Source organism: Lepidothrix coronata, unplaced genomic scaffold (assembly GCF_001604755.1).
Source record: "Lepidothrix coronata isolate B3197 unplaced genomic scaffold, Lepidothrix_coronata-1.0 Scaffold93, whole genome shotgun sequence".
NCBI classification, from domain to species: Eukaryota; Metazoa; Chordata; class Aves; order Passeriformes; family Pipridae; genus Lepidothrix; species Lepidothrix coronata.
Window position 1 is genome coordinate 1,398,586 of NW_016690273.1, and position 9,437 is coordinate 1,408,022.

Sequence of the window (9,437 nt, forward strand, 5' to 3'; positions counted from 1 at the left end):
AGCAGCTTCGAGCCTCTGCCAAAAATAAAGCCTTCAAATCAGTCATCCTGATCATCCCACCACAGCCAAATAGAGGTGTGGGGGGGGAAGTACCACCTCACCTACAGAAATTGAGGCAAAACCACGAAGATGCTTGGAAGGGGCCTCAAAAAGCATCCACATTTTAGCTCTGGGAGATTTCTTATTCCAAGGGTATCCACAGACATAATCAGAAGGAATAATCAGCCCTCAAAGGAAACTAAAGGAGAGAGACATTTTGCCAAGCTGCAGTTTGTCAGATTTTTTAATTTTTTGTTAAAATCACGGAATCCTTAATTAAAATAAAAATAAAATTTAAAAAAATCAGCATTTCTTCTGCATATTCCCAATCCCCACCCTCTGCCAAGTGGGAGCAAAACCAACTCCAAAGTAAGGGATGATGGAGAAAAAAAAAACGGAAATTAAAGGAATTTGCCACAGAAGAGGCAATGTTTGGTTCCATTGTGAAGCTGGCTCACACATTTTATACCTTTCTCCTGCTGGAAGATTTAATGTTGTCTAAAACAGCCCTGAAATTCCTATCACAGAGGACAGAAGAGTCTTCCCCATTTAGGGATCAAGCCTTAAATCACCAAATTGCCCACTGTCTTCCCATAAAGCAGATCAGCACCAGTATCTAAACAGAGTTTAGAACACAGAAGGAACATTTAAGACCTTAAAAACCAAGATTGCCCAGGGTGAGACTCCACTGATCTGAAGTGGGTCCTCACTGCATTTACGTGTGCCTCTCTTCCTGAGGTTCAAATATTTTAATGGAATCATTAATCAGAGAATTACAGAGGTTGAAAAAGACCTCTAAGATCATCAAGCCCAACCATATAATTTAAATTCTTCATATTATATATTACTATATCATATATTTTAAGAGTAAAATGACCAATATTTATATATAATATATAAATAACTTTTATATCCCACATAGATCTAATATATAAATAAAATTTATATTTTACATGGATATAATATATAAATTCTATCTCTTTATAATTAATATTAATTATAATAACCTAATTAAGCTGGGTCTATCCAGAAGTATGTCCCAAACCCTGACTGGGATGGGCAAAGCAGAGGGGTCCAAGATGTGAGACCACATAAAAGAAGGAAGAAGGGAGGAAAAGAAGGAAGAAGGGGGGAAAAGAAGGAAGAAGGGGGGAAAAGAAGGGAAAAGTGTTTGCCACAGGCTGGAAAGAGTCACAGAGAGGAGGCCGAAGGGCAGCAAAAGGTTTAAAGGAGCCCACGAAAAATCACTGGAAAAACTCCAACTCACTTCCCTGTGCTCTGGCTTTGGGCCAAAAATCCTTTCTTGCCAGATTGGTTATTTCAGGAGTGGATAAATCGTGTTCCCTTCAGTTCTGCATTCCCTGGGCTGATAATTCATGTTCGGGCTGCCCCAAGAAATCACTGGGTTCCTGGGAGAGCTCTCTCCTTGTCTCAAGGCTACTGAGAGCAAAACCCAGGCTCATTGTGCCAAAACTCTTCATCTGTCCCTGTCCTCCTATTAAACACGTGCTTTTTTCAACCTTTCTCTGAAAGTAGTTGGCTTTCCAAATCCCAAACCTTGAGTGCTCTGTGGGCCCAAGTTTGGGAAAACCAGAGCCATAGAAACATCTGAGTCACTTCTCCCCATTCTCACTGAGTTATAACCAACATCAGGCAGAGTTTTCCAACTTCACAAGTTCAGCTGATTTTTCCACTTGGGCTGCTGACAGGATCTGGGCAGAGCTTTCTGTGATCTTTAAGTCTGTTTCTTATATCACAGACTGGTTTGGGTTGGGAGGGATTTTTAAAGCCCATCCAGTCCCACCCCCTGCCATGGGCCAGGACACCTTCCACTAGTAGCCCAGGTTGCTCCAACCTGGCCTTGGACACTTCCAGGGATGGGGCAGCCACAGCTTCTCTGGGTAACCTGTGCCAGGGTCTCCCCACCCTCCCAGGGAAGAATTCCTTCCCAATATCTCACCTAAGCTTCCCCTCTTTCCACCTGAAGCCCTTCCCCTTGTCCTGTGACTATATACCCTTGTAAATACACAAGAATATCACCACCTAGTGAAAAAAAAAAAATGGAAGAAAGTCACTCCATGCTGAAAAAGAACAGCAAATGTGTTTATTTGTAGCTACCCTGGCCAAGAATTATGATCCAACACGTGTGAGGCTCCACACACTGACAAGAGGTTTTCCCACGTGCTCCAAACAAAGGTTTCCATTAAATGACCTGAATTTGCTCTGGAGGAAGCTGCCCCTCTTTGTTACCTACATAAAGCCCCTCCAGAAGCAGCTTCTCACTTTCAACCCCTACACCCAGACAGTGTGAATCTCTCCCACCATCCAACCTGTGGGGCCAACATTAACAGGAAGAAGTTCCACCTCCAGCCCCCATGACCAGAGAGGGTTTTCCCAGCAGCCTGTGCTCCCCTGCCAGAAATCAAGGAGCCATCAGGGAGGGACAGACTTGTTTCTGGATCTGCCACTCATCCAACACAAAGAAGGCTCTTATTCCAAGTCCAAGTGCCCCTGGGAATTCATGGCTTTGAGTCTCCACCCATTCTCTGTCTCCTGAACACAGTGAACCTCCTGTTCATTCATGAAAAATAATTACAGAGCTAAACAAGGATCAAACTAGAGCAGGAAGAAGTTTTTTAACAACGTCTCCCCCCTCCACCCCCTGCTTTTTTTTTGTCAGAGAAATTCCAGCTGTGAAAAACAGAAGCCTTTTATAGGAAATATAATATTTTAAAGCAATTTCTTGCCGAAGGGCATCTCAGCCCGAGATTGGAATTTCTGCTCAGAGGAAACTGGAGAGAGACTGAGCCCTCCCAAAACCTGGCAGCACAATGGGGGGGACGTGGACAAGCAGATGGAGAACAACAGGACGTGGATCTGACCACACAAACAGACAACAAAATAACCAAATCCCATGTGGGCATCGTCCTCCAGCTCCACCCACCCAGTCATGCTACTGGAGCAACTGCAGCTGCAAACTGGGCAATGTGGAAGAGTCCACGGGGAAAGGCTCCAGGGAGGGAGGGGTGATGTGACCTCTCTTGAAGGATCCAGACCATGTAGTCCTAAACACTGCCCTCCACACCAAGAGCAAATCCAAATGCTGGACTTGAACTGGAGCACCATCATCACTCAAGTGTTTTCAGGAGGTGTTAATTCACTCTTGGACACAATAAAGAGTTTACTGAGGAGTCTGCACTGCACTGTTCTCTGACATTTTCAGGACTCAATTCCCTGCAGGCATTTATCAGGATTAGCTCGGAGAGGAAAGGACCAGAGTTAACATTTATCCAGTGAATACAAAGGAAAAACCCTTCATTTCTGGATTACCCAATTCAACCTCATTCAAACAAACAGCAGAACATCTTCTTTGAGCAAGTTATTAAATCATCCCTGAGGATGGAAGATGGCTCCTTCTCCCAGCTGGGCCTGACAGAATCAGAAACTGAGGATCAGCAACAACTGGAGCATTTTGTCAAGGGACCAACACTTGAGTTCCTGTGGAGAAGTTCCAAACTTCCATTACTGACTCTCAGGATGTGAATGTACAGTCCTTAAAACAGCCACTGCTGGTACCAGGAATGGGAATGAACAGTTTTCCACCCCACTTGCTCTGGAGCTTGTTATGTCTGAGCAGTGTCAAGGACCAAATGCAGACCCCAATAAGTACTTAAAGCTAAAATACCTGTGGCTGGCTCTGCTCTGACCTCCTCCCAAAGCAAAGCCAGCTCAGGTTCCCCGGGGTAATGTCCCAGCGAGATCTCAATGTCCCCAGGGATGGAATCCCCACCCTCCTTGGATTCTGCTCCAGGGTTTCACTGCCCTCACGGGGAGGAGCTTTCCTACTATCCACCTGGAATTTCCCCTGGTGCAGGCTGTGCCCATTGCCTCCTGCCAAGGGCCATCCTGGCTCAAGTCTTCAGGCCAGCTTGGAGCACCCTGCTCTGGTGGAAGGTGTCCCTGCCCATGTCCTTGGACAGGAACATCCCCATCCCTCAGTGCTGGGCTGCACTGTCCCTGTCACAGGGATGGGATGGGCCTGCACTGCCAGGAGCACATCCAACAGCTGAACCCCAGGCTGCAGAGGGATGTAACGCAGGGAAAGTGCCTCACGCTCCAAGGATTGGGAGCATTTAAGTGAGCCAATCAATACATTGACCAGCAGATGTTGGCCTGACAGACCGCACGGACAAATCAAGGTGCCTGGGCTGCAATTCCCTCTCTGCAGACGGATCAGGCTTCATCCTCTGCTGGATTGAGGACTCCTGAACCCAGGAGGGCAGGTGGAGCCTGCAGGACCCACAGGACATCAGGCAGGACTTTGTAACCTGTCCAAAGGCTTCAGTAACTCTCCATCCAACAACCCAGACCATGAACAGCTGGTGCAAAGCTCCCCTCGAACACACCCTCAGCTTTCTGTCTTTCCCTTTTCTTCGCTTAGTACTTCAAATCTCCTAAGGTGTGGGACTGCCTCCATTTGCTCCAGCCCTCTCCAGGCATGGCATGGACCTACTGGAAGGATAAAACTGTCGGCAAAACCAACCTGGGCCAGTCTGTCACTTCACACACACTGCTCAGCTTTCGGCTGATTCACCACTCCCAGGTAACACACTCTGCTCTTGCACAAGAGGCATCTGCCAATAATTGCATAAAGGGGAAGAAAATGGGTCTGAAGTAAAGCAGGGGGGAAAAAGGCATTCCTGCCATTCTGGCTGCTGAGGCTTCAGTAACTAAGCAGATGCTTCCCAAAGTATGTCCTTGCACACCTCAGGCACATCTGATTTGATTATTGTAAGGACTGGGCTAATGGCTCTCTTCACACCTTGTTAGAGAGGGCCATGAATGAGATTTCTGAGCTGTGACATGCTCCATTTACAATTCAATTTAGCAGGTCAGAGGAAGTGGCACAGAACATATTCCTGCAATGCCTGTTCCTGCTGGGGCTGCCACAGCTGAACTGCAGAGCAACAGATGCGACAGAACCAGAGCCAAAGCCCTAAAAATATCATCAGAACATCTCCAACACCCAGCCTCCAAGAGCACAACCAGCAGGGGAAAGTCAGGCAGGATGGCTGATCCACTCCAGGGAAGCAGGAGCAACTGGGCAGGTTTTCTGGCCTAAATAGGAAGCAGAGGGATAAAGGTATCCAGACTAAGGGATAACCCACACCTCCCCTGCCAGGGAATTCCCGAGCTGTTCCAGAGACAGTGCACAGTTGGAGCCTGGGCTCTTTGTGCCTATTAGTGGCCCCAGGGGACTCTGAGCAGCAGTAACAACGTCCTGCACCAGCTCTGCCTCCTACAATTACATCTTCCCTCCTTCATTCAGCACAGAGGTAAACAAAGATCCCTCAGGGAGCCTCTGATTCAGGAGAAAACACGACAGAGACACTGGGATTCCCCAATCCATCCCCACAGCACGATTTACTCTGCTTTCAGAGCTCCTCACAATTTTTAATCAGCTGGATTTTGCCCAAACAACACAACCAGCCATACCCAGTTTTTCTGACCGTATCAATGGAAGGATCCAAACATTCCACCTCTACTGCTGGTGCTAACAATGCACTATAACCTCTTTTTATTACCAAGCATCTTTGCATCTTTGGAGGCTAAGGGGAGATAGATACCTTTTCTAGACTAAATAGGTCCAGATTTTTCAGCCTCTACTGATGAGGCTCATGGAGGAAAAAAATAACACGGCCCATGGCTCTCACCCAGACCAACCAGAGGAGGTCCAAGCCTGGCCTAACTGGAGCACCCTGCTGGGCACAGCATCCCTGCTGGGCACAGCATCCCTGCTGAGCTCTCAGCAGCAGCAAGCAGCAATAACATCCTCCTGAGGATGTTATTCCTGCTGCCTCTTCCCGGTCTGGTGACAGTCCTTCCCAAAGGCACACAATGCTGTCGACTTGCATTTGTAGCTGACGGTTCACTTTAATTAAAGCCCCCACATCCCAGGGCAGTGGGGTCTGAGATTAAAAACAGCCACACCAAAAGCAGGTTTAATCAAAAAAGGACTACATAAGCTGACTAAGAACAGAGTCAGATGTAATGGCCTCAGTGTTGCATTTCACTCAAGAAATCTCAGGAAAAAAAAAAAAGATTCCCAGCAGGAGGATCGTTTGGTACACAGGCTGGGGGGTTGGGGAAGGTGTTTCCCTGGTGGTCAACTCCTGGTCCCAGTTGGAAATAGGAAATTTGGCCCTATAATACCAGGCCTAGACAAGATTGCAGTCATTAAAACCCCAGACACCCTGGGCAAAGCTGTGTCCCAACCTTGCTGCATTTCAGTGATCACTCAGTGATCACTCCATGTTTGCCAGGGCAAACAGCTCCACATTTGCATCTGCTGGGCCTATTCCTGGCCTGGCCCCAGGCTGCCTAGGCCATTTGTCCAGCTCAGCCTCAGCCCAGGCTGGGATGAGCCTCCAGCCTTTCCCTCTTGGGTGTTCACGAGTTTCATAAGCACAGCTTTCCTTGGGAAGAACGATGGCCAAGATAAATCCTGAAGGTTTATCCCTATTTAAACAGAATTGCTGTATTCCAGGAGTGTTCACAGGGATTCTGTTGTAAAATGCTCTGTACAATCTCCCAAACAATCTGCTACAGATGTCAAATAGATTCAAGGACAAAGGGCTGGGCTGGGAGAAGGAACAGACAGTGAAGTTGATTCCTCAGACAATTCTTTCCCCTACATTACTCTTGGCAGCAAATGTCTGCAAAGCAAGTTCTAAAAATACTATTTTGTCACGATGCTTGGCACAAAAAAATCAAAGCAAAAAAACAAACCAAGGGTTTCTTTGCTGGTTGGGAGGGTGAGAGCATCACCAGCCAATGCTGGAAGGCAAAGTCCTGACAGTGAGAGAGGCAATGGGTGCCATTCCTGATTTCAGCAGGAGTTCTTCCACCTTCCCTGGGTGTAAGAGCAGATGCAGAAGGACAGAGCTAAAGCAGAAGCATCCACGAAATCGGTGCCAAAAGGCAAATCCCACCCTGTGGAAATCTACAGAGGCTCCTTCTGCCTCCATCAGCGGCACAAGTGACTGGGCAGTGACATCTTCCAAGAGCATTTGCAAGGGGTGATGATCCAGCTCTTCTGCCTGAAGGGCCAGCTGGGCTCCAGCTGGGCCAGCAGCAGGGGAAGCCAACAGCAGCAGCAGGGGTCTAAATGCTTGTGTTAGTCACAAATCACTGTCTGCAAGGCACAGAAACGAGGACAAAACCAAGCACAATGATTGCCTAATAAAAGCTGCAGCAGAGAAGCCGAAGGTGTGACTTCCACGAGGTCCCCCCTTCCCACTTCCCAGCAGCTCTGACACATCACACAGTCCCTGTTGCTGCAACGGGGCATTTTCTGGGATGTTTATGGCTCTGGCACAGCAAAGCTGAATTATATAACAACGACTCTGTGCGTGTCTAGACGGGAGCTGTGAGGTTGCCCTGCAGCTCTCTCCCCTCAGTGCCCATCACCAGCAGGGAAAGGCAGGCAGCCAACCTGCAGGCAGGAGAAGTGAGTTGTTCCCACCCTGTTTTAAGCAGGAGCCTCACTGCTCCCTGTATGTGTTGGAAAAGGGCTTTGCAGCTGCTTCCCCTCCTGGTGCTTTCCAGTGGCAGCAGCACATGAGCTGTTCCCATCCCAAAATAGTGGCCATGCCCAATTAAATCTGTTTTATTTCCCTTCATTCATCAGGGAATCGTCTGCAGCAAAACACAAGGACGTGCACTGAGCAAAGGACGTGGCAAGGGAGGTGAGGTACAGAGCTGCCAGGGGAGGAACATTCCTGATCCACCTCTCCAGAATGGGAGCAAATTTAATGTTTGATAGAACCACAGAATCACAGACTGGTTTGGGTTGGGAGGGACCTTAAAATTCATCCAGTTCCACCCTCTGCCATGGGCAGGGACACCTCCCACTAGCCCAGATTGCTCCAACCTGGCCTTGGACACTTCCAGGGATGGGGCAGCCACAGCTTCTCTGGGCAACCTCTGCCAGGGCCTCCTCACCCTCACAGGGAAGGATTTCTAATAGAATATTGGGATATCATTCCTTCCCAATATCCCATCTATCCCTGCCCTCTGGCAGTGGGAAGCCATTCCCCCTTGTCCTGTCCCTCCATCCCTTGTCCCCAGTCCCTCTCCAGCTCTCATGGAGCCCCTTTAGGCCCTGCAAGGGGCTCTCAGCTCTCCATGGAGCCTTCTCCAGGTGAACACCCCCAGCTCTCCCAGCCTGAGCGTGCCCTTGGAAGACAAGCAGCCCTCTGGAAGGAGGCTCCTTGGAGAGAAAGCTCAGTTCACTTCCTTGCACATTCACAAGTTTCAGGAAAGGCACTTTAATCTGACTCATATTCTCAACTCGGTGAAAATGGGAATAATTATCCCTCTCATCAAGAGCTGCACATTGATTAAAGCACTTCCATTCCTGCCATGGAAGGTGGTACAGGAATAGCAAGTCTGCCATGCCACTGTTCTGCACCTTGCTGTACTTGAGAGCTTTCCAAAGCCAGCCTGACTTTCCACTCTCCTTTCAGAAGGCAACGTGTCAGAGGACATTTTCTGCAAGTTCAAAACAGCTTGTGCTGAAAATAACCCAAAGTTCAAGATTTTTCCTGGTTCACCACTCCCCGGCTGTAAAACATGCCAGGAAAAAAATTGCTAATCCTGCAGCTCTGGACCTTTTGGATGAGCAACCTGCTTTCACACCACCTCTTTGCACAACCCAACATCAACATTCAGGGAAATATTCAGAGATAAAGCTGCTGTTGTGGCCTGGAGATGGATGGACCAGACAGATGGGAAAAGTGTGCAGGGAGAGAATTCCCAAGGCACCACTGTTTTGCAGCCAGGGATTTTACAGACAATCAACAACATGGCTTTTGGTTTCACATCCAGGATACAGGCTAATAAAAGTTATTTCCAAGCACAGGAATAGATCACAGAATGGGCACTGCCCACAGTTTCAGCAATGCCATCCCAAAATCCCAACCCACACACAACCTCTCTCCTGATCACGGGAGAGACCATGGCCCAAAATCAGGCACAACCTGCACTGAACCAAGGTACAACACTTGCATTTGATGATCTTTCACCGATTTTCTCATGGGGCAAAGGAATTCCTGTCTTTGGCACAGGTCCAGTCCCAATCCTCCCTCTGTGATGAAGAACAGCAGAGCTTGAGCTCTGCCCACACTGCCACAGATTAATTAACATGGCCAGAGGACCTATATACATATATATATATTCATTACTTGTTTCCTCAACTCTCCATAAGTTTTAAAAATTAAATTTAATTGCTCACAAAGTTGCTTTTATTGGCATAAAAATAGCCTCTTCTACAGAGAAGCCAAAAGTGTCCTGAGCACCAGAGAATGAAAACAGCTCCATCAGAGGAGAGATGGGGA

General features: G+C 47.9%; 1 protein-coding gene across 4 annotated transcripts in view; it reads right to left on the minus strand.

Annotated features, from left to right (window-relative positions):
• The window catches only part of GDPD5 (glycerophosphodiester phosphodiesterase domain containing 5), a 115,867-nt gene that overhangs the window by 34,607 nt on the left and 71,823 nt on the right, over positions 1-9,437 (minus strand). The gene's annotated exons all lie outside the window — the stretch shown is intronic.